The sequence below is a fragment of the Ictalurus punctatus genome, chromosome 1, assembly GCF_001660625.3.
Source record: "Ictalurus punctatus breed USDA103 chromosome 1, Coco_2.0, whole genome shotgun sequence".
Taxonomy (NCBI): Eukaryota; Metazoa; Chordata; class Actinopteri; order Siluriformes; family Ictaluridae; genus Ictalurus; species Ictalurus punctatus.
In genome coordinates this window covers 32748592-32772757 of record NC_030416.2, presented here as the reverse complement: position 1 = coordinate 32772757, position 24166 = coordinate 32748592, and the positions used below count along the sequence as shown (strand labels likewise).

Sequence of the window (24166 nt, the reverse complement as noted above, 5' to 3'; positions counted from 1 at the left end):
GATCTGGATTCCAGGGCATATTCGCTGGCTCCTCGACTTCCCTGGGTGACAGTTTTCTCTGATTTCCTTTAGCCTCTGGAGCATGATCAAACCGTTGGTGAAACAGATTGAAGAAACGGTCAGAGGAGGGAATGTGCTCTCCACCCTGGTTCCACATTGCACTTGCTCAGATCAGTGCTATGGCTATGAGCAGGTTAATGAACTGTGCCACCTTAAATTGTTCTGTACCTCTGACTTGTTTGTAGAAATATAGAAAGCCCTGTAGATTTGCGACACTGAGCTGAGCAGCTTGAACTGCGAAGGACAAGGTGAAAAGGAAGCGAGAAAGTTTGAGGAGGGACATTTTTGTAGGGACTCATCTAAGGTGGGTGTGGCCGGAGTGTAGCCCGCTTCTTTGTGAGTAATGGCTGTCTTTGGGCAGGATGCACTAGGCACGGAGACACTCAGTGTTGGTTGCAGCCACAATAGAAACACAATTTAGCCCTACTCCTCCTTTCTTGTTCGAGAATGGAGTACTTGACCAATCGGCCTACTCTTCCACTGGCCTATGCCAGTTAGTGCGTTCTACGTGAAACCTGGGGGCTGACAATTCCACTGCAGGGGGTCGAGATGAATGGAGAGGTCAATACGCGCGTCCAGGGATTTCTGCTTGTCGCGATATGCTATTTTGATGAGTCTGGCCCGGTTCAGTCCTTGATGCTAAGCAGATTCCAGTGCAGGTTCAGCTACCCGCTGGCAGAGGCAATGGATCAGGATTCCAGGGCATATTCGCTGGCTCCTCGACTTCCCTGGGTGAAAGTTTTTCTCTGATTTCCCTTAGCCTCTGGAGCATGATCAAACAGTTGGTGAAACAGATTAAAGAAACGGTCAGAGGAGGGAATGTGCTCTCCACCCTGGTTCCACATTGCACTTGCTCAGATCAGTGCTTTGGCTATGAGCAGGTTTATGAACTGTGCCACCTTAAATTGTTCTGAACCTCTGACTTGTTTGTAGAAATATAGAGAGCCCTGTAGATTTGTGACACTGAGCTGAGCAGCTTGAACTGCGAAGGACAAGGTGAAAAGGAAGCGAGAAAGTTTGAGGAGGCACATTTTTGTAGGGACTCATCTAAGGTGTGTGTGGGCGGAGTGTAGCCCGCTTCTTTGTGAGTAATGGCTGTCTTTGGGCCGGATGCACTAGGCACTGAGACACTCAGTGTTGGTTGCTGCCACAATAGAAACACAATTTAGCCCTACTCCTCCTTTCTTGTTCTAGAATGGAGTACTTGACCAATCGGCCTACTCTTCCACTGGCCTATGCCAGTTAGTGCGTTCTACGTGAAACCTGGGGGCTGACAATTCCACTGCAGGGGGTCGATATGAATGGAGAGGTCAATACGCGCGTCCAGGGATTTCTGCTTGTCGCGATATGCTATTTTGATGAGTCTGGCCCGGTTCAGTCCTTGATGCTAAGCAGATTCCAGTGCAGGTTCAGCTACCCGCTGGCAGAGGCAATGGATCTGGATTCCAGGGCATATTCGCTGGCTCCTCGACTTCCCTGGGTGACAGTTTTTCTCTGATTTCCTTTAGCCTCTGGAGCATGATCAAACAGTTGGTGAAACAGATTGAAGAAACGGTCAGAGGAGGGAATGTGCTCTCCACCCTGGTTCCACATTGCACTTGCTCAGATCAGTGCTATGGCTATGAGCAGGTTAATGAACTGTGCCACCTTAAATTGTTCTGTACCTCTGACTTGTTTGTAGAAATATAGAAAGCCCTGTAGATTTGCGACACTGAGCTGAGCAGCTTGAACTGCGAAGGACAAGGTGAAAAGGAAGCGAGAAAGTTTGAGGAGGGACATTTTTGTAGGGACTCATCTAAGGTGGGTGTGGCCGGAGTGTAGCCCGCTTCTTTGTGAGTAATGGCTGTCTTTGGGCAGGATGCACTAGGCACGGAGACACTCAGTGTTGGTTGCAGCCACAATAGAAACACAATTTAGCCCTACTCCTCCTTTCTTGTTCGAGAATGGAGTACTTGACCAATCGGCCTACTCTTCCACTGGCCTATGCCAGTTAGTGCGTTCTACGTGAAACCTGGGGGCTGACAATTCCACTGCAGGGGGTCGAGATGAATGGAGAGGTCAATACGCGCGTCCAGGGATTTCTGCTTGTCGCGATATGCTATTTTGATGAGTCTGGCCCGCTTCAGTCCTTGATGCTAAGCAGATTCCAGTGCAGGTTCAGCTACCCGCTGGCAGAGGCAATGGATCAGGATTCCAGGGCATATTCGCTGGCTCCTCGACTTCCCTGGGTGAAAGTTTTTCTCTGATTTCCCTTAGCCTCTGGAGCATGATCAAACAGTTGGTGAAACAGATTAAAGAAACGGTCAGAGGAGGGAATGTGCTCTCCACCCTGGTTCCACATTGCACTTGCTCAGATCAGTGCTTTGGCTATGAGCAGGTTTATGAACTGTGCCACCTTAAATTGTTCTGAACCTCTGACTTGTTTGTAGAAATATAGAGAGCCCTGTAGATTTGTGACACTGAGCTGAGCAGCTTGAACTGCGAAGGACAAGGTGAAAAGGAAGCGAGAAAGTTTGAGGAGGCACATTTTTGTAGGGACTCATCTAAGGTGTGTGTGGGCGGAGTGTAGCCCGCTTCTTTGTGAGGAATGGCTGTCTTTGGGCCGGATGCACTAGGCACTGAGACACTCAGTGTTGGTTGCTGCCACAATAGAAACACAATTTAGCCCTACTCCTCCTTTCTTGTTCTAGAATGGAGTACTTGACCAATCGGCCTACTCTTCCACTGGCCTATGCCAGTTAGTGCGTTCTACGTGAAACCTGGGGGCTGACAATTCCACTGCAGGGGGTCGATATGAATGGAGAGGTCAATACGCGCGTCCAGGGATTTCTGCTTGTCGCGATATGCTATTTTGATGAGTCTGGCCCGGTTCAGTCCTTGATGCTAAGCAGATTCCAGTGCAGGTTCAGCTACATGCTAGCAGAGGCAATGGATCTGGATTCCAGGGCATATTCGCTGGCTCCTCGACTTCCCTGGGTGACAGTTTTTCTCTGATTTCCTTTAGCCTCTGGAGCATGATCAAACAGTTGGTGAAACAGATTGAAGAAACGGTCAGAGGAGGGAATGTGCTCTCCACCCTGGTTCCACATTGCACTTGCTCAGATCAGTGCTATGGCTATGAGCAGGTTAATGAACTGTGCCACCTTAAATTGTTCTGAACCTCTGACTTGTTTGTAGAAATATAGAGAGCCCTGTAGATTTGCGACACTGAGCTGAGCAGCTTGAACTGCGAAGGACAAGGTGAAAAGGAAGCGAGAAAGTTTGAGGAGGCACATTTTTGTAGGGACTCATCTAAGGTGGGTGTGGCCGGAGTGTAGCCCGCTTCTTTGTGAGTAATGGCTGTCTTTGGGCAGGATGCACTAGGCACGGAGACACTCAGTGTTGGTTGCAGCCACAATAGAAACACAATTTAGCCCTACTCCTCCTTTCTTGTTCGAGAATGGAGTACTTGACCAATCGGCCTACTCTTCCACTGGCCTATGCCAGTTAGTGCGTTCTACGTGAAACCTGGGGGCTGACAATTCCACTGCAGGGGGTCGAGATGAATGGAGAGGTCAATACGCGCGTCCAGGGATTTCTGCTTGTCGCGATATGCTATTTTGATGAGTCTGGCCCGGTTCAGTCCTTGATGCTAAGCAGATTCCAGTGCAGGTTCAGCTACCCGCTGGCAGAGGCAATGGATCTGGATTCCAGGGCATATTCGCTGGCTCCTCGACTTCCCTGGGTGACAGTTTTTCTCTGATTTCCTTTAGCCTCTGGAGCATGATCAAACAGTTGGTGAAACAGATTGAAGAAACGGTCAGAGGAGGGAATGTGCTCTCCACCCTGGTTCCACATTGCACTTGCTCAGATCAGTGCTTTGGCTATGAGCAGGTTTATGAACTGTGCCACCTTAAATTGTTCTGAATCTCTGACTTGTTTGTAGAAATATAGAGAGTCCTGTAGAAGAATGCCTGTACACTGAGCAGGTTCACCTGAATATTTGCCCGGCCGAGCGATGAGCGGGAGAGCCAAGGGGTTGGTTGCCGCCATAATCGGTATTGGTGTTGTCGGTGTGGTGGACAACTGTGTGATTTTCACGCCGAGCATAGCTATCTGCCGTTGTCGCGCCCTCGCTAGATTTTCTTCAGCCGCTATCGAGAGAGCCCCGCATGGACCCCGACAGTGTCCCAGTGGCCTAATGGATAAGGCATTGGCCTCCTAAGCCAGGGATTGTGGGTTCGAGTCCCATCTGGGGTGTCTGTGAAGCAGAGTGGCGCAGCGGAAGCGTGCTGGGCCCATAACCCAGATGTCGCTGGATCGAAACCATCCTCTGCTAGCTCCTCTCCCTTTTAACAGTTGCAGAGTAAATAAAGTATAGCTATCTGTCTATCTCATGTTGCCTCTCACACACCCCCTCTGTGTCCATGTTGATGGCACAGTATACTGTAAAACTGCAGAGAATGCTTTCTTTAAAAAATAAACAACAACATACAAACAAATCGAAAGCGTCAAGCTCAACAGGGCAGGGATGGGTTGACTCTGGACTTTTGATGTAAGTAGAGGTGGTTAACACAGCAGGGGTTTAGAGATATGATTTGCGACACTGAGCTGAGCAGCTTGAACTGCGAAGGACAAGGTGAAAAGGAAGCGAGAAAGTTTGAGGAGGCACATTTTTGTAGGGACTCATCTAAGGTGGGTGTGGCCGGAGTGTAGCCCGCTTCTTTGTGAGAAATGGCTGTCTTTGGGCCGGATGCACTAGGCACGGAGACACTCAGTGTTGGTTGCTGCCACAATAGAAACACAATTTAGCCCTACTCCTCCTTTCTTGTTCGAGAATGGAGTACTTGACCAATCGGCCTACTCTTCCACTGGCCTATGCCAGTTAGTGCGTTCTACGTGAAACCTGGGGGCTGACAATTCCACTGCAGGGGGTCGAGATGAATGGAGAGGTCAATACGCGCGTCCAGGGATTTCTGCTTGTCGCGATATGCTATTTTGATGAGTCTGGCCCGGTTCAGTCCTTGATGCTAAGCAGATTCCAGTGCAGGTTCAGCTACCCGCTGGCAGAGGCAATGGATCTGGATTCCAGGGCATATTCGCTGGCTCCTCGACTTCCCTGGGTGACAGTTTTTCTCTGATTTCCTTTAGCCTCTGGAGCATGATCAAACAGTTGGTGAAACAGATTGAAGAAACGGTCAGAGGAGGGAATGTGCTCTCCACCCTGGTTCCACATTGCACTTGCTCAGATCAGTGCTTTGGCTATGAGCAGGTTTATGAACTGTGCCACCTTAAATTGTTCTGAACCTCTGACTTGTTTGTAGAAATATAGAGAGTCCTGTAGAAGAATGCCTGTACACTGAGCAGGTTCACCTGAATATTTGCCCGGCCGAGCGATGAGCGGGAGAGCCAAGGGGTTGGTTGCCGCCATAATCGGTATTGGTGTTGTCGGTGTGGTGAACAACTGTGTGATTTTCACGCCGAGCATAGCTATCTGCCGTTGTCGCGCCCTCGCTAGATTTTCTTCAGCCGCTATCGAGAGAGCCCCGCATGGACCCCGACGGTGTCCCAGTGGCCTAATGGATAAGGCATTGGCCTCCTAAGCCAGGGATTGTGGGTTCGAGTCCCATCTGGGGTGTCCGTGAAGCAGAGTGGCGCAGCGGAAGCGTGCTGGGCCCATAACCCAGAGGTCGATGGATCGAAACAATCCTCTGCTAGCTCCTCTCCCTTTTAACAGTTGCAGAGTAAATAAAGTATAGCTATCTGTCTATCTCATGTTGCCTCTCACACACCCCCTCTGTGTCCATGTTGATGGCACAGTATACTGTAAAACTGCAGAGAATGCTTTCTTTAAAAAATAAACAACAACATACAAACAAATCGAAAGCGTCAAGCTCAACAGGGCAGGGATGGGTTGACTCTGGACTTTTGATGTAAGTAGAGGTGGTTAACACAGCAGGGGTTTAGAGATATGATTTGCGACACTGAGCTGAGCAGCTTGAACTGCGAAGGACAAGGTGAAAAGGAAGCGAGAAAGTTTGAGGAGGCACATTTTTGTAGGGACTCATCTAAGGTGGGTGTGGCCGGAGTGTAGCCCGCTTCTTTGTGAGTAATGGCTGTCTTTGGGCAGGATGCACTAGGCACTGAGACACTCAGTGTTGGTTGCAGCCACAATAGAAACACAATTTAGCCCTACTCCTCCTTTCTTGTTCGAGAATGGAGTACTTGACCAATCGGCCTACTCTTCCACTGGCCTATGCCAGTTAGTGCGTTCTACGTGAAACCTGGGGGCTGACAATTCCACTGCAGGGGGTCGAGATGAATGGAGAGGTCAATACGCGCGTCCAGGGATTTCTGCTTGTCGCGATATGCTATTTTGATGAGTCTGGCCCGGTTCAGTCCTTGATGCTAAGCAGATTCCAGTGCAGGTTCAGCTACCCGCTGGCAGAGGCAATGGATCTGGATTCCAGGGCATATTCGCTGGCTCCGCGACTTCCCTGGGTGACAGTTTTTCTCTGATTTCCTTTAGCCTCTGGAGCATGATCAAACAGTTGGTGAAACAGATTGAAGAAACGGTCAGAGGAGGGAATGTGCTCTCCACCCTGGTTCCACATTGCACTTGCTCAGATCAGTGCTTTCGCTATGAGCAGGTTTATGAACTGTGCCACCTTAAATTGTTCTGAACCTCTGACTTGTTTGTAGAAATATAGAGAGTCCTGTAGAAGAATGCCTGTACACTGAGCAGGTTCACCTGAATATTTGCCCGGCCGAGCGATGAGCGGGAGAGCCAAGGGGTTGGTTGCCGCCATTATCGGTATAGGTGTTGTCGGTGTGGTGGACAACTGTGTGATTTTCACGCCGAGCATAGCTATCTGCCGTTGTCACGCCCTCGCTAGATTTTCTTCAGCCGCTATCGAGAGAGCCCCGCATGGACCCCGACGGTGTCCCAGTGGCCTAATGGATAAGGCATTGGCCTCCTAAGCCAGGGATTGTGCGTTTGAGTCCCATCTGGGGTGTCCGTGAAGCAGAGTGGCGCAGCGGAAGCGTGCTGGGCCCATAACCCAGAGGTCGATGGATCGAAACCATCCTCTGCTAGCTCCTCTCCCTTTTAACAGTTGCAGAGTAAATAAAGTATAGCTATCTGTCTATCTCATGTTGCCTCTCACACACCCCCTCTGTGTCCATGTTGATGGCACAGTATACTGTAAAACTGCAGAGAATGCTTTCTTTAAAAAATAAACAACAACATACAAACAAATCGAAAGCGTCAAGGTCAACAGGGCAGGGATGGGTTGACTCTGGACTTTTGATGTAAGTAGAGGTGGTTAACACAGCAGGGGTTTAGAGATATGATTTGCGACACTGAGCTGAGCAGCTTGAACTGCGAAGGACAAGGTGAAAAGGAAGCGAGAAAGTTTGAGGAGGCACATTTTTGTAGGGACTCATCTAAGGTGGGTGTGGCCGGAGTGTAGCCCGCTTCTTTGTGAGTAATGGCTGTCTTTGGGCAGGATGCACTAGGCACGGAGACACTCAGTGTTGGTTGCAGCCACAATAGAAACACAATTTAGCCCTACTCCTCCTTTCTTGTTCGAGAATGGAGTACTTGACCAATCGGCCTACTCTTCCACTGGCCTATGCCAGTTAGTGCGTTCTACGTGAAACCTGGGGGCTGACAATTCCACTGCAGGGGGTCGAGATGAATGGAGAGGTCAATACGCGCGTCCAGGGATTTCTGCTTGTCGCGATATGCTATTTTGATGAGTCTGGCCCGGTTCAGTCCTTGATGGTAAGCAGATTCCAGTGCAGGTTCAGCTACCCGCTGGCAGAGGCAATGGATCTGGATTCCAGGGCATATTCGCTGGCTCCTCGACTTCCCTGGGTGACAGTTTTTCTCTGATTTCCTTTAGCCTCTGGAGCATGATCAAACAGTTGGTGAAACAGATTGAAGAAACGGTCAGAGGAGGGAATGTGCTCTCCACCCTGGTTCCACATTGCACTTGCTCAGATCAGTGCTTTGGCTATGAGCAGGTTTATGAACTGTGCCACCTTAAATTGTTCTGAACCTCTGACTTGTTTGTAGAAATATAGAGAGTCCTGTAGAAGAATGCCTGTACACTGAGCAGGTTCACCTGAATATTTGCCCGGCCGAGCTATGAGCGGGAGAGCCAAGGGGTTGGTTGCCGCCATAATCGGTATTGGTGTTGTCGGTGTGGTGAACAACTGTGTGATTTTCACGCCGAGCATAGCTATCTGCCGTTGTCGCGCCCTCGCTAGATTTTCTTCAGCCGCTATCGAGAGAGCCCCGCATGGACCCCGACGGTGTCCCAGTGGCCTAATGGATAAGGCATTGGCCTCCTAAGGCAGGGATTGTGGGTTCGAGTCCTATCTGGGGTGTCCGTGAAGCAGGGTGGCGCAGCGGAAGCGTGCTGGGCCCATAACCCAGAGGTCGATGGATCGAAACCATCCTCTGCTAGCTCCTCTCCCTTTTAACAGTTGCAGAGTAAATAAAGTATAGCTATCTGTCTATCTCATGTTGCCTCTCACACACCCCCTCTGTGTCCATGTTGATGGCACAGTATACTGTAAAACTGCAGAGAATGCTTTCTTTAAAAAATAAACAACAACATACAAACAAATCGAAAGCGTCAAGCTCAACAGGGCAGGGATGGGTTGACTCTGGACTTTTGATGTAAGTAGAGGTGGTTAACACAGCAGGGGTTTAGAGATATGATTTGCGACACTGAGCTGAGCAGCTTGAACTGCGAAGGACAAGGTGAAAAGGAAGCGAGAAAGTTTGAGGAGGCACATTTTTGTAGGGACTCATCTAAGGTGGGTGTGGCCGGAGTGTAGCCCGCTTCTTTGTGAGTAATGGCTGTCTTTGGGCAGGATGCACTAGGCACTGAGACACTCAGTGTTGGTTGCTGCCACAATAGAAACACAATTTAGCCCTACTCCTCCTTTCTTGTTCGAGAATGGAGTACTTGACCAATCGGCCTACTCTTCCACTGGCCTATGCCAGTTAGTGCGTTCTACGTGAAACCTGGGGGCTGACAATTCCACTGCAGGGGGTCGAGATGAATGGAGAGGTCAATACGCGCGTCCAGGGATTTCTGCTTGTCGCGATATGCTATTTTGATGAGTCTGGCCGCTTCAGTCCTTGATGCTAAGCAGATTCCAGTGCAGGTTCAGCTACCCGCTGGCAGAGGCAATGGATCAGGATTCCAGGGCATATTCGCTGGCTCCTCGACTTCCCTGGGTGAAAGTTTTTCTCTGATTTCCTTTAGCCTCTGGAGCATGAACAAACAGTTGGTGAAACAGATTGAAGAAACGGTCAGAGGAGGGAATGTGCTCTCCACCCTGGTTCCACATTGCACTTGCTCAGATCAGTGCTATGGCTATGAGCAGGTTAATGAACTGTGCCACCTTAAATTGTTCTGAACCTCTGACTTGTTTGTAGAAATATAGAGAGCCCTGTAGATTTGCGACACTGAGCTGAGCAGCTTGAACTGCGAAGGACAAGGTGAAAAGGAAGCGAGAAAGTTTGAGGAGGCACATTTTTGTAGGGACTCATCTAAGGTGGGTGTGGCCGGAGTGTAGCCCGCTTCTTTGTGAGTAATGGCTGTCTTTGGGCAGGATGCACTAGGCACGGAGACACTCAGTGTTGGTTGCAGCCACAATAGAAACACAATTTAGCCCTACTCCTCCTTTCTTGTTCGAGAATGGAGTACTTGACCAATCGGCCTACTCTTCCACTGGCCTATGCCAGTTAGTGCGTTCTACGTGAAACCTGGGGGCTGACAATTCCACTGCAGGGGGTCGAGATGAATGGAGAGGTCAATACGCGCGTCCAGGGATTTCTGCTTGTCGCGATATGCTATTTTGATGAGTCTGGCCCGCTTCAGTCCTTGATGCTAAGCAGATTCCAGTGCAGGTTCAGCTACCCGCTGGCAGAGGCAATGGATCAGGATTCCAGGGCATATTCGCTGGCTCCTCGACTTCCCTGGGTGAAAGTTTTTCTCTGATTTCCTTTAGCCTCTGGAGCATGATCAAACAGTTGGTGAAACAGATTAAAGAAACGGTCAGAGGAGGGAATGTGCTCTCCACCCTGGTTCCACATTGCCCTTGCTCAGATCAGTGCTTTGGCTATGAGCAGGTTTATGAACTGTGCCACCTTAAATTGTTCTGAACCTCTGACTTGTTTGTAGAAATATAGAGAGCCCTGTAGATTTGCGACACTGAGCTGAGCAGCTTGAACGGCGAAGGACAAGGTGAAAAGGAAGCGAGAAAGTTTGAGGAGGCACATTTTTGTAGGGACTCATCTAAGGTGTGTGTGGGCGGAGTGTAGCCCGCTTCTTTGTGAGTAATGGCTGTCTTTGGGCCGGATGCACTAGGCACTGAGACACTCAGTGTTGGTTGCTGCCACAATAGAAACACAATTTAGCCCTACTCCTCCTTTCTTGTTCTAGAATGGAGTACTTGACCAATCGGCCTACTCTTCCACTGGCCTATGCCAGTTAATGCGTTCTACGTGAAACCTGGGGGCTGACAATTCCACTGCAGGGGGTCGATATGAATGGAGAGGTCAATACGCGCGTCCAGGGATTTCTGCTTGTCGCGATATGCTATTTTGATGAGTCTGGCCCGGTTCAGTCCTTGATGCTAAGCAGATTCCAGTGCAGGTTCAGCTACATGCTAGCAGAGGCAATGGATCTGGATTCCAGGGCATATTCGCTGGCTCCTCGACTTCCCTGGGTGACAGTTTTTCTCTGATTTCCTTTAGCCTCTGGAGCATGATCAAACAGTTGGTGAAACAGATTGAAGAAACGGTCAGAGGAGGGAATGTGCTCTCCACCCTGGTTCCACATTGCACTTGCTCAGATCAGTGCTATGGCTATGAGCAGGTTAATGAACTGTGCCACCTTAAATTGTTCTGAACCTCTGACTTGTTTGTAGAAATATAGAGAGCCCTGTAGATTTGCGACACTGAGCTGAGCAGCTTGAACTGCGAAGGACAAGGTGAAAAGGAAGCGAGAAAGTTTGAGGAGGCACATTTTTGTAGGGACTCATCTAAGGTGGGTGTGGCCGGAGTGTAGCCCGCTTCTTTGTGAGTAATGGCTGTCTTTGGGCAGGATGCACTAGGCACGGAGACACTCAGTGTTGGTTGCAGCCACAATAGAAACACAATTTAGCCCTACTCCTCCTTTCTTGTTCGAGAATGGAGTACTTGACCAATCGGCCTACTCTTCCACTGGCCTATGCCAGTTAGTGCGTTCTACGTGAAACCTGGGGGCTGACAATTCCACTGCAGGGGGTCGAGATGAATGGAGAGGTCAATACGCGCGTCCAGGGATTTCTGCTTGTCGCGATATGCTATTTTGATGAGTCTGGCCCGGTTCAGTCCTTGATGCTAAGCAGATTCCAGTGCAGGTTCAGCTACCCGCTGGCAGAGGCAATGGATCTGGATTCCAGGGCATATTCGCTGGCTCCTCGACTTCCCTGGGTGACAGTTTTTCTCTGATTTCCTTTAGCCTCTGGAGCATGATCAAACAGTTGGTGAAACAGATTGAAGAAACGGTCAGAGGAGGGAATGTGCTCTCCACCCTGGTTCCACATTGCACTTGCTCAGATCAGTGCTTTGGCTATGAGCAGGTTTATGAACTGTGCCACCTTAAATTGTTCTGAACCTCTGACTTGTTTGTAGAAATATAGAGAGTCCTGTAGATTTGCGACACTGAGCTGAGCAGCTTGAACTGCGAAGGACAAGGTGAAAAGGAAGCGAGAAAGTTTGAGGAGGCACATTTTTGTAGGGACTCATCTAAGGTGTGTGTGGGCGGAGTGTAGCCCGCTTCTTTGTGAGAAATGGCTGTCTTTGGGCCGGATGCACTAGGCACTGAGACACTCAGTGTTGGTTGCTGCCACAATAGAAACACAATTTAGCCCTACTCCTCCTTTCTTGTTCGAGAATGGAGTACTTGACCAATCGGCCTACTCTTCCACTGGCCTATGCCAGTTAGTGCGTTCTACGTGAAACCTGGGGGCTGACAATTCCACTGCAGGGGGTCGATATGAATGGAGAGGTCAATACGCGCGTCCAGGGATTTCTGCTTGTCGCGATATGCTATTTTGATGAGTCTGGCCCGGTTCAGTCCTTGATGCTAAGCAGATTCCAGTGCAGGTTCAGCTACATGCTAACAGAGGCAATGGATCTGGATTCCAGGGCATATTCGCTGGCTCCTCGACTTCCCTGGGTGACAGTTTTTCTCTGATTTCCTTTAGCCTCTGGAGCATGATCAAACAGTTGGTGAAACAGATTGAAGAAACGGTCAGAGGAGGGAATGTGCTCTCCACCCTGGTTCCACATTGCACTTGCTCAGATCAGTGCTATGGCTATGAGCAGGTTAATGAACTGTGCCACCTTAAATTGTTCTGTACCTCTGACTTGTTTGTAGAAATATAGAAAGCCCTGTAGATTTGCGACACTGAGCTGAGCAGCTTGAACTGCGAAGGACAAGGTGAAAAGGAAGCGAGAAAGTTTGAGGAGGGACATTTTTGTAGGGACTCATCTAAGGTGGGTGTGGCCGGAGTGTAGCCCGCTTCTTTGTGAGTAATGGCTGTCTTTGGGCAGGATGCACTAGGCACGGAGACACTCAGTGTTGGTTGCAGCCACAATAGAAACACAATTTAGCCCTACTCCTCCTTTCTTGTTCGAGAATGGAGTACTTGACCAATCGGCCTACTCTTCCACTGGCCTATGCCAGTTAGTGCGTTCTACGTGAAACCTGGGGGCTGACAATTCCACTGCAGGGGGTCGAGATGAATGGAGAGGTCAATACGCGCGTCCAGGGATTTCTGCTTGTCGCGATATGCTATTTTGATGAGTCTGGCCCGCTTCAGTCCTTGATGCTAAGCAGATTCCAGTGCAGGTTCAGCTACCCGCTGGCAGAGGCAATGGATCAGGATTCCAGGGCATATTCGCTGGCTCCTCGACTTCCCTGGGTGAAAGTTTTTCTCTGATTTCCCTTAGCCTCTGGAGCATGATCAAACAGTTGGTGAAACAGATTAAAGAAACGGTCAGAGGAGGGAATGTGCTCTCCACCCTGGTTCCACATTGCACTTGCTCAGATCAGTGCTTTGGCTATGAGCAGGTTTATGAACTGTGCCACCTTAAATTGTTCTGAACCTCTGACTTGTTTGTAGAAATATAGAGAGCCCTGTAGATTTGTGACACTGAGCTGAGCAGCTTGAACTGCGAAGGACAAGGTGAAAAGGAAGCGAGAAAGTTTGAGGAGGCACATTTTTGTAGGGACTCATCTAAGGTGTGTGTGGGCGGAGTGTAGCCCGCTTCTTTGTGAGTAATGGCTGTCTTTGGGCCGGATGCACTAGGCACTGAGACACTCAGTGTTGGTTGCTGCCACAATAGAAACACAATTTAGCCCTACTCCTCCTTTCTTGTTCTAGAATGGAGTACTTGACCAATCGGCCTACTCTTCCACTGGCCTATGCCAGTTAGTGCGTTCTACGTGAAACCTGGGGGCTGACAATTCCACTGCAGGGGGTCGATATGAATGGAGAGGTCAATACGCGCGTCCAGGGATTTCTGCTTGTCGCGATATGCTATTTTGATGAGTCTGGCCCGGTTCAGTCCTTGATGCTAAGCAGATTCCAGTGCAGGTTCAGCTACCCGCTGGCAGAGGCAATGGATCTGGATTCCAGGGCATATTCGCTGGCTCCTCGACTTCCCTGGGTGACAGTTTTTCTCTGATTTCCTTTAGCCTCTGGAGCATGATCAAACAGTTGGTGAAACAGATTGAAGAAACGGTCAGAGGAGGGAATGTGCTCTCAACCCTGGTTCCACATTGCACTTGCTCAGATCAGTGCTATGGCTATGAGCAGGTTAATGAACTGTGCCACCTTAAATTGTTCTGTACCTCTGACTTGTTTGTAGAAATATAGAAAGCCCTGTAGATTTGCGACACTGAGCTGAGCAGCTTGAACTGCGAAGGACAAGGTGAAAAGGAAGCGAGAAAGTTTGAGGAGGGACATTTTTGTAGGGACTCATCTAAGGTGGGTGTGGCCGGAGTGTAGCCCGCTTCTTTGTGAGTAATGGCTGTCTTTGGGCAGGATGCACTAGGCACGGAGACACTCAGTGTTGGTTGCAGCCACAATAGAAACACAATTTAGCCCTACTCCTCCTTTCTTGTTCGAGAATGGAGTACTTGACCAATCGGCCTACTCTTCCACTGGCCTATGCCAGTTAGTGCGTTCTACGTGAAACCTGGGGGCTGACAATTCCACTGCAGGGGGTCGAGATGAATGGAGAGGTCAATACGCGCGTCCAGGGATTTCTGCTTGTCGCGATATGCTATTTTGATGAGTCTGGCCCGCTTCAGTCCTTGATGCTAAGCAGATTCCAGTGCAGGTTCAGCTACCCGCTGGCAGAGGCAATGGATCAGGATTCCAGGGCATATTCGCTGGCTCCTCGACTTCCCTGGGTGAAAGTTTTTCTCTGATTTCCCTTAGCCTCTGGAGCATGATCAAACAGTTGGTGAAACAGATTAAAGAAACGGTCAGAGGAGGGAATGTGCTCTCCACCCTGGTTCCACATTGCACTTGCTCAGATCAGTGCTTTGGCTATGAGCAGGTTTATGAACTGTGCCACCTTAAATTGTTCTGAACCTCTGACTTGTTTGTAGAAATATAGAGAGCCCTGTAGATTTGTGACACTGAGCTGAGCAGCTTGAACTGCGAAGGACAAGGTGAAAAGGAAGCGAGAAAGTTTGAGGAGGCACATTTTTGTAGGGACTCATCTAAGGTGTGTGTGGGCGGAGTGTAGCCCGCTTCTTTGTGAGGAATGGCTGTCTTTGGGCCGGATGCACTAGGCACTGAGACACTCAGTGTTGGTTGCTGCCACAATAGAAACACAATTTAGCCCTACTCCTCCTTTCTTGTTCTAGAATGGAGTACTTGACCAATCGGCCTACTCTTCCACTGGCCTATGCCAGTTAGTGCGTTCTACGTGAAACCTGGGGGCTGACAATTCCACTGCAGGGGGTCGATATGAATGGAGAGGTCAATACGCGCGTCCAGGGATTTCTGCTTGTTGCGATATGCTATTTTGATGAGTCTGGCCCGGTTCAGTCCTTGATGCTAAGCAGATTCCAGTGCAGGTTCAGCTACATGCTAGCAGAGGCAATGGATCTGGATTCCAGGGCATATTCGCTGGCTCCTCGACTTCCCTGGGTGACAGTTTTTCTCTGATTTCCTTTAGCCTCTGGAGCATGATCAAACAGTTGGTGAAACAGATTGAAGAAACGGTCAGAGGAGGGAATGTGCTCTCCACCCTGGTTCCACATTGCACTTGCTCAGATCAGTGCTATGGCTATGAGCAGGTTAATGAACTGTGCCACCTTAAATTGTTCTGAACCTCTGACTTGTTTGTAGAAATATAGAGAGCCCTGTAGATTTGCGACACTGAGCTGAGCAGCTTGAACTGCGAAGGACAAGGTGAAAAGGAAGCGAGAAAGTTTGAGGAGGCACATTTTTGTAGGGACTCATCTAAGGTGGGTGTGGCCGGAGTGTAGCCCGCTTCTTTGTGAGTAATGGCTGTCTTTGGGCAGGATGCACTAGGCACGGAGACACTCAGTGTTGGTTGCAGCCACAATAGAAACACAATTTAGCCCTACTCCTCCTTTCTTGTTCGAGAATGGAGTACTTGACCAATCGGCCTACTCTTCCACTGGCCTATGCCAGTTAGTGCGTTCTACGTGAAACCTGGGGGCTGACAATTCCACTGCAGGGGGTCGAGATGAATGGAGAGGTCAATACGCGCGTCCAGGGATTTCTGCTTGTCGCGATATGCTATTTTGATGAGTCTGGCCCGGTTCAGTCCTTGATGCTAAGCAGATTCCAGTGCAGGTTCAGCTACCCGCTGGCAGAGGCAATGGATCTGGATTCCAGGGCATATTCGCTGGCTCCTCGACTTCCCTGGGTGACAGTTTTTCTCTGATTTCCTTTAGCCTCTGGAGCATGATCAAACAGTTGGTGAAACAGATTGAAGAAACGGTCAGAGGAGGGAATGTGCTCTCCACCCTGGTTCCACATTGCACTTGCTCAGATCAGTGCTTTGGCTATGAGCAGGTTTATGAACTGTGCCACCTTAAATTGTTCTGAATCTCTGACTTGTTTGTAGAAATATAGAGAGTCCTGTAGAAGAATGCCTGTACACTGAGCAGGTTCACCTGAATATTTGCCCGGCCGAGCGATGAGCGGGAGAGCCAAGGGGTTGGTTGCCGCCATAATCGGTATTGGTGTTGTCGGTGTGGTGGACAACTGTGTGATTTTCACGCCGAGCATAGCTATCTGCCGTTGTCGCGCCCTCGCTAGATTTTCTTCAGCCGCTATCGAGAGAGCCCCGCATGGACCCCGACAGTGTCCCAGTGGCCTAATGGATAAGGCATTGGCCTCCTAAGCCAGGGATTGTGGGTTCGAGTCCCATCTGGGGTGTCCGTGAAGCAGAGTGGCGCAGCGGAAGCGTGCTGGGCCCATAACCCAGAGGTCGATGGATCGAAACCATCCTCTGCTAGCTGCTCTCCCTTTTAACAGTTGCAGAGTAAATAAAGTATAGCTATCTGTCTATCTCATGTTGCCTCTCACACACCCCCTCTGTGTCCATGTTGATGGCACAGTATACTGTAAAACTGCAGAGAATGCTTTCTTTAAAAAATAAACAACAACATACAAACAAATCGAAAGCGTCAAGCTCAACAGGGCAGGGATGGGTTGACTCTGGACTTTTGATGTAAGTAGAGGTGGTTAACACAGCAGGGGTTTAGAGATATGATTTGCGACACTGAGCTGAGCAGCTTGAACTGCGAAGGACAAGGTGAAAAGGAAGCGAGAAAGTTTGAGGAGGCACATTTTTGTAGGGACTCATCTAAGGTGTGTGTGGGCGGAGTGTAGCCCGCTTCTTTGTGAGAAATGGCTGTCTTTGGGCCGGATGCACTAGGCACTGAGACACTCAGTGTTGGTTGCTGCCACAATAGAAACACAATTTAGCCCTACTCCTCCTTTCTTGTTCGAGAATGGAGTACTTGACCAATCGGCCTACTCTTCCACTGGCCTATGCCAGTTAGTGCGTTCTACGTGAAACCTGGGGGCTGACAATTCCACTGCAGGGGGTCGAGATGAATGGAGAGGTCAATACGCGCGTCCAGGGATTTCTGCTTGTCGCGATATGCTATTTTGATGAGTCTGGCCCGGTTCAGTCCTTGATGCTAAGCAGATTCCAGTGCAGGTTCAGCTACATGCTAACAGAGGCAATGGATCTGGATTCCAGGGCATATTCGCTGGCTCCTCGACTTCCCTGGGTGACAGTTTTTCTCTGATTTCCTTTAGCCTCTGGAGCATGATCAAACAGTTGGTGAAACAGATTGAAGAAACGGTCAGAGGAGGGAATGTGCTCTCCACCCTGGTTCCACATTGCACTTGCTCAGATCAGTGCTTTGGCTATGAGCAGGTTTATGAACTGTGCCACCTTAAATTGTTCTGAACCTCTGACTTGTTTGTAGAAATATAGAGAGCCCTGTAGATTTGTGACACTGAGCTGAGCAGCTTGAACTGCGAAGGACAAGGTGAAAAGGAAGCGAGAAAGTTTGAGGAGGCACATTTTTGTAGGGACTCATCTAAGGTGGGTGTGGCCGGAGTGTAGCCCGCTTCTTTGTGAGTAATGGCTGTCTTTGGGCAGGATGCACTAGGCACGGAGACACTCAGTGTTGGTTGCTGCCACAATAGAAACACAATTTAGCCCTACTCCTCCTTTCTTGTTCGAGAATGGAGTACTTGACCAATCGGCCTACTCTTCCACTGGCCTATGCCAGTTAGTGCGTTCTACGTGAAACCTGGGGGCTGACAATTCCACTGCAGGGGGTCGAGATGAATGGAGAGGTCAATACGCGCGTCCAGGGATTTCTGCTTGTCGCGATATGCTATTTTGATGAGTCTGGCCCGGTTCAGTCCTTGATGCTAAGCAGATTCCAGTGCAGGTTCAGCTACCCGCTGGCAGAGGCAATGGATCAGGATTCCAGGGCATATTCGCTGGCTCCTCGACTTCCCTGGGTGAAAGTTTTTCTCTGATTTCCTTTAGCCTCTGGAGCATGATCAAACAGTTGGTGAAACAGATTAAAGAAACGGTCAGAGGAGGGAATGTGCTCTCCACCCTGGTTCCACATTGCACTTGCTCAGATCAGTGCTTTGGCTATGAGCAGGTTTATGAACTGTGCCACCTTAAATTGTTCTGAACCTCTGACTTGTTTGTAGAAATATAGAGAGCCCTGTAGATTTGCGACACTGAGCTGAGCAGCTTGAACGGCGAAGGACAAGGTGAAAAGGAAGCGAGAAAGTTTGAGGAGGCACATTTTTGTAGGGACTCATCTAAGGTGGGTGTGGGCGGAGTGTAGCCCGCTTCTTTGTGAGTAATGGCTGTCTTTGGGCCGGATGCACTAGGCACTGAGACACTCAGTGTTGGTTGCTGCCACAATAGAAACACAATTTAGCCCTACTCCTCCTTTCTTGTTCTAGAATGGAGTACTTGACCAATCGGCCTACTCTTCCACTGGCCTATGCCAGTTAATGCGTTCTACGTGAAACCTGGGGGCTGACAATTCCACTGCAGGGGGTCGATATGAATGGAGAGGTCAATACGCGCGTCCAGGGATTTCTGCTTGTCGCGATATGCTATTTTGATGAGTCTGGCCCGGTTCAGTCCTTGATGCTAAGCAGATTCCAGTGCAGGTTCAGCTACATGCTAGCAGAGGCAATGGATCTGGATTCCAGGGCATATTCGCTGGCTCCTCGACTTCCCTGGGTGACAGTTTTTCTCTGATTTCCTTTAGCCTCTGGAGCATGATCAAACAGTTGGTGAAACAGATTGAAGAAACGGTCAGAGGAGGGAATGTGCTCTCCACCCTGGTTCCACATTGCACTTGCTCAGATCAGTGCTATGGCTATGAGCAGGTTAATGAACTGTGCCACCTTAAATTGTTCTGAACCTCTGACTTGTTTGTAGAAATATAGAGAGCCCTGTAGATTTGCGACACTGAGCTGAGCAGCTTGAACTGCGAAGGACAAGGTGAAAAGGAAGCGAGAAAGTTTGAGGAGGCACATTTTTGTAGGGACTCATCTAAGGTGGGTGTGGCCGGAGTGTAGCCCGCTTCTTTGTGAGTAATGGCTGTCTTTGGGCAGGATGCACTAGGCACGGAGACACTCAGTGTTGGTTGCAGCCACAATAGAAACACAATTTAGCCCTACTCCTCCTTTCTTGTTCGAGAATGGAGTACTTGACCAATCGGCCTACTCTTCCACTGGCCTATGCCAGTTAGTGCGTTCTACGTGAAACCTGGGGGCTGACAATTCCACTGCAGGGGGTCGAGATGAATGGAGAGGTCAATACGCGCGTCCAGGGATTTCTGCTTGTCGCGATATGCTATTTTGATGAGTCTGGCCCGGTTCAGTCCTTGATGCTAAGCAGATTCCAGTGCAGGTTCAGCTACCCGCTGGCAGAGGCAATGGATCTGGATTCCAGGGCATATTCGCTGGCTCCTCGACTTCCCTGGGTGACAGTTTTTCTCTGATTTCCTTTAGCCTCTGGAGCATGATCAAACAGTTGGTGAAACAGATTGAAGAAACGGTCAGAGGAGGGAATGTGCTCTCCACCCTGGTTCCACATTGCACTTGCTCAGATCAGTGCTTTGGCTATGAGCAGGTTTATGAACTGTGCCACCTTAAATTGTTCTGAATCTCTGACTTGTTTGTAGAAATATAGAGAGTCCTGTAGAAGAATGCCTGTACACTGAGCAGGTTCACCTGAATATTTGCCCGGCCGAGCGATGAGCGGGAGAGCCAAGGGGTTGGTTGCCGCCATAATCGGTATTGGTGTTGTCGGTGTGGTGGACAACTGTGTGATTTTCACGCCGAGCATAGCTATCTGCCGTTGTCGCGCCCTCGCTAGATTTTCTTCAGCCGCTATCGAGAGAGCCCCGCATGGACCCCGACGGTGTCCCAGTGGCCTAATGGATAAGGCATTGGCCTCCTAAGCCAGGGATTGTGGGTTCGAGTCCCATCTGGGGTGTCCGTGAAGCAGAGTAGCGCAGCGGAAGCGTGCTGGGCCCATAACCCAGAGGTCGATGGATCGAAACCATCCTCTGCTAGCTCCTCTCCCTTTTAACAGTTGCAGAGTAAATAAAGTATAGCTATCTGTCTATCTCATGTTGCCTCTCACACACCCCCTCTGTGTCCATGTTGATGGCACAGTATACTGTAAAACTGCAGAGAATGCTTTCTTTAAAAAATAAACAACAACATACAAACAAATCGAAAGCGTCAAGCTCAACAGGGCAGGGATGGGTTGAGGCTGGACTTTTGATGTAAGTAGAGGTGGTTAACACAGCAGGGGTTTAGAGATATGATTTGCGACACTGAGCTGAGCAGCTTGAACTGCGAAGGACAAGGTGAAAAGGAAGCGAGAAAGTTTGAGGAGGTACATTTTTGTAGGGACTCATCTAAGGTGTGTGTGGGCGGAGTGTAGCCCGCTTCTTTGTGAGTAATGGCTGTCTTTGGGCCGGATGCACTAGGCACTGAGACACTCAGTGTTGGTTGCTGCCACAATAGAAACACAATTTAGCCCTACTCCTCCTTTTTGCTATTTTGATGAGTCTGGCCCGGTTCAGTCCTTGATGCTAAGCAGATTCCAGTGCAGGTTCAGCTACACGCTAGCAGAGGCAATGGATCTGGATTCCAGGGCATATTCGCTGGCTCCTCGACTTCCCTGGGTGACAGTTTTTCTCTGATTTCCTTTAGCCTCTGGAGCATGATCAAACAGTTGGTGAAACAGATTAAAGAAACGGTCAGAGGAGGGAATGTGCTCTCCACCCTGGTTCCACATTGCACTTGCTCAGATCAGTGCTTTGGCTATGAGCAGGTTTATGAACTGTGCCACCTTAAATTGTTCTGAACCTCTGACTTGTTTGTAGAAATATAGAGAGTCCTGTAGAAGAATGCCTGTACACTGAGCAGGTTCACCTGAATATTTGCCCGGCCGAGCGATGAGCGGGAGAGCCAAGGGGTTGGTTGCCGCCATAATCGGTATTGGTGTTGTCGGTGTGGTGGACAACTGTGTGATTTTCACGCCGAGCATAGCTATCTGCCGTTGTCGCGCCCTCGCTAGATTTTCTTCAACCGCTATCGAGAGAGCCTCGCATGGACCCCGAAGGTGTCCCAATGGCCTAATGGATAAGGCATTGACCTCCTAAGCCAGGGATTGTGGGTTCAAGTGCCATCTGGGGTGTCTGTGAAGTGGAGTGGCGCAGCGGAAGCGTGCTGGGCCCATAACCCAGAGGTCGATGGATCGAAACCATCCTCTGCTAGCTCCTCTCACTTTTAACAGTTGCAGAGTAAATAAAGTATTGCTATCTGTCTATCTCATGTTGCCTCTCACACACCCCCTCTGTGTCCATGTTGATGGCACAGTATACTGTAAAACTGCAGAGAATGCTTTCTTTAAAAAATAAACAACAACATACAAACAAATCGAAAGCGTCAAGGTCAAGGTCAACAGGGCAGGGATGGGTTGACTCTGGACCTTTGATGTAAGTAGAGGTGGTTAACACAGCAGGGGTTTAGAGATATGATTTGCGACACTGAGCTGAGCAGCTTGAACTGCGAAGGACAAGGTGAAAAGGAAGCGAGAAAGTTTGAGGAGGCACATTTTTGTAGGGACTCATCTAAGGTGGGTGTGGCCGGAGTGTAGCCCTCTTCTTTGTGAGTAATGGCTGTCGTTGGGCAGGATGCACTAGGCACTGAGACACTCAGTGTCGGTTGCTGCCACAATAGAAACACAATTTAGCCCTACTCCTCCTTTCTTGTTCGAGAATGGAGTACTTGACCAATCGGCCTACTCTTCCACTGGCCTATGCCAGTTAGTGCGTTCTACGTGAAACCTGGGGGCTGACAATTCCACTGCAGGGGGTCGAGATGAATGGAGAGGTCAATACGCGCGTCCAGGGATTTCTGCTTGTCGCGATATGCTATTTTGATGAGTCTGGCCCGGTTCAGTCCTTGATGCTAAGCAGATTCCAGTGCAGGTTCAGCTACCCGCTGGCAGAGGCAATGGATCTGGATTCCAGGGCATATTCGCTGGCTCCTCGACTTCCCTGGGTGACAGTTTTTCTCTGATTTCCTTTAGCCTCTGGAGCATGATCAAACAGTTGGTGAAACAGATTGAAGAAACGGTCAGAGGAGGGAATGCGCTCTCCACCCTGGTTCCACATTGCACTTGCTCAGATCAGTGCTTTGGCTATGAGCAGGTTAATGAACTGTGCCACCTTAAATTGTTCTGAACCTCTGACTTGTTTGTAGAAATATAGAGAGCCCTGTAGATTTGCGACACTGAGCTGAGCAGCTTGAACTGCGAAGGACAAGGTGAAAAGGAAGCGAGAAAGTTTGAGGAGGCACATTTTTGTAGGGACTCATCTAAGGTGGGTGTGGCCGGAGTGTAGCCCGCTTCTTTGTGAGTAATGGCTGTCTTTGGGCAGGATGCACTAGGCACGGAGACACTCAGTGTTGGTTGCAGCCACAATAGAAACACAATTTAGCCCTACTCCTCCTTTCTTGTTCGAGAATGGAGTACTTGACCAATCGGCCTACTCTTCCACTGGCCTATGCCAGTTAGTGCGTTCTACGTGAAACCTGGGGGCTGACAATTCCACTGCAGGGGGTCGAGATGAATGGAGAGGTCAATACGCGCGTCCAGGGATTTCTGCTTGTCGCGATATGCTATTTTGATGAGTCTGGCCCGGTTCAGTCCTTGATGCTAAGCAGATTCCAGTGCAGGTTCAGCTACCCGCTGGCAGAGGCAATGGATCTGGATTCCAGGGCATATTCGCTGGCTCCTCGACTTCCCTGGGTGACAGTTTTTCTCTGATTTCCTTTAGCCTCTGGAGCATGATCAAACAGTTGGTGAAACAGATTGAAGAAACGGTCAGAGGAGGGAATGTGCTCTCCACCCTGGTTCCACATTGCACTTGCTCAGATCAGTGCTTTGGCTATGAGCAGGTTTATGAACTGTGCCACCTTAAATTGTTCTGAATCTCTGACTTGTTTGTAGAAATATAGAGAGTCCTGTAGAAGAATGCCTGTACACTGAGCAGGTTCACCTGAATATTTGCCCGGCCGAGCGATGAGCGGGAGAGCCAAGGGGTTGGTTGCCGCCATAATCGGTATTGGTGTTGTCGGTGTGGTGGACAACTGTGTGATTTTCACGCCGAGCATAGCTATCTGCCGTTGTCGCGCCCTCGCTAGATTTTCTTCAGCCGCTATCGAGAGAGCCCCGCATGGACCCTGACGGTGTCCCAGTGGCCTAATGGATAAGGCATTGGCCTCCTAAGCCAAGGATTGTGGGTTCGAGTCCCATCTGGGGTGTCCGTGAAGCAGAGTGGCACAGCGGAAGTGTACTGGGAGAGGTCGATGGATCGAAACCATCCTCTGCTAGCTCCTCTCCCTTTCAAAAGTTGCAGAGTAAATAAAGTATAGCTATCTGTCTATCTCATGTTGCCTCTGTCTCCAAAAATTGAAAAAAATTAGGATGAGGCAAACACCACTGTACAGTCTTTGTGCATATATTTGAGCATTTAGATTTTTGTTTTTGTGTATGAAATCAGCAACATTTTTTATTTTGTTTTTCATCACATTGTGTCATTATGTGCTTAAAGACTTTACTTTGCAGCCTGTAATGAATGGCAGATAAATTCCTAACGACAGCAATGAGGCCAACCCCTCCTTTACTCTTAACTTAGCTTTTAGCAAATTTCAATCAGAAGATTTGTGAATATGTTTTAAGGTAGCTACTTATCTCTTAGATAATAACTTTTCATGCCACTTAAGAGAACTCTGTGGTAAAATAATATTCTCTGTGAATACGGTCCCAGAGACCAAAGTGTCACCAAAGTGGACCATATGGTTGGATTTCAAATATAAGGTAAGGCCCTTAATTCTCCAATGTATAGCATTATGCCTGGCTTGAATTCTGCTATGGTTTTCAGTTGTTTTGGACAAAAGTGTCAGGAAATAGAACGGT

General features: G+C 49.3%; 9 non-coding genes across 9 annotated transcripts; all 9 read left to right on the top strand.

Moving 5' to 3' along the window:
- Positions 1–4226: 4226 nt before the first annotated feature.
- trnar-ccu (transfer RNA arginine (anticodon CCU)) lies at positions 4227–4299 on the top strand. Its single transcript has one exon. It is a non-coding gene; the product is annotated as a tRNA-Arg (tRNA).
- A 1305-nt stretch (positions 4300–5604) lies between these two features.
- Positions 5605–5677, top strand: trnar-ccu (transfer RNA arginine (anticodon CCU)). Its single transcript has one exon. It is a non-coding gene; the product is annotated as a tRNA-Arg (tRNA).
- A 1385-nt stretch (positions 5678–7062) lies between these two features.
- Positions 7063–7134, top strand: trnam-cau (transfer RNA methionine (anticodon CAU)). Its single transcript has one exon. It is a non-coding gene; the product is annotated as a tRNA-Met (tRNA).
- Positions 7135–8440: 1306 nt separating this feature from the next.
- Positions 8441–8512, top strand: trnam-cau (transfer RNA methionine (anticodon CAU)). The gene has a single exon. It is a non-coding gene; the product is annotated as a tRNA-Met (tRNA).
- A 7957-nt stretch (positions 8513–16469) lies between these two features.
- trnar-ccu (transfer RNA arginine (anticodon CCU)) lies at positions 16470–16542 on the top strand. The gene has a single exon. It is a non-coding gene; the product is annotated as a tRNA-Arg (tRNA).
- A 7-nt stretch (positions 16543–16549) lies between these two features.
- Positions 16550–16621, top strand: trnam-cau (transfer RNA methionine (anticodon CAU)). The gene has a single exon. It is a non-coding gene; the product is annotated as a tRNA-Met (tRNA).
- Positions 16622–20091: 3470 nt separating this feature from the next.
- Positions 20092–20164, top strand: trnar-ccu (transfer RNA arginine (anticodon CCU)). Its single transcript has one exon. It is a non-coding gene; the product is annotated as a tRNA-Arg (tRNA).
- A 7-nt stretch (positions 20165–20171) lies between these two features.
- On the top strand, positions 20172–20243 carry trnam-cau (transfer RNA methionine (anticodon CAU)). Its single transcript has one exon. It is a non-coding gene; the product is annotated as a tRNA-Met (tRNA).
- Positions 20244–23438: 3195 nt separating this feature from the next.
- trnar-ccu (transfer RNA arginine (anticodon CCU)) lies at positions 23439–23511 on the top strand. Its single transcript has one exon. It is a non-coding gene; the product is annotated as a tRNA-Arg (tRNA).
- Positions 23512–24166: the final 655 nt, after the last annotated feature.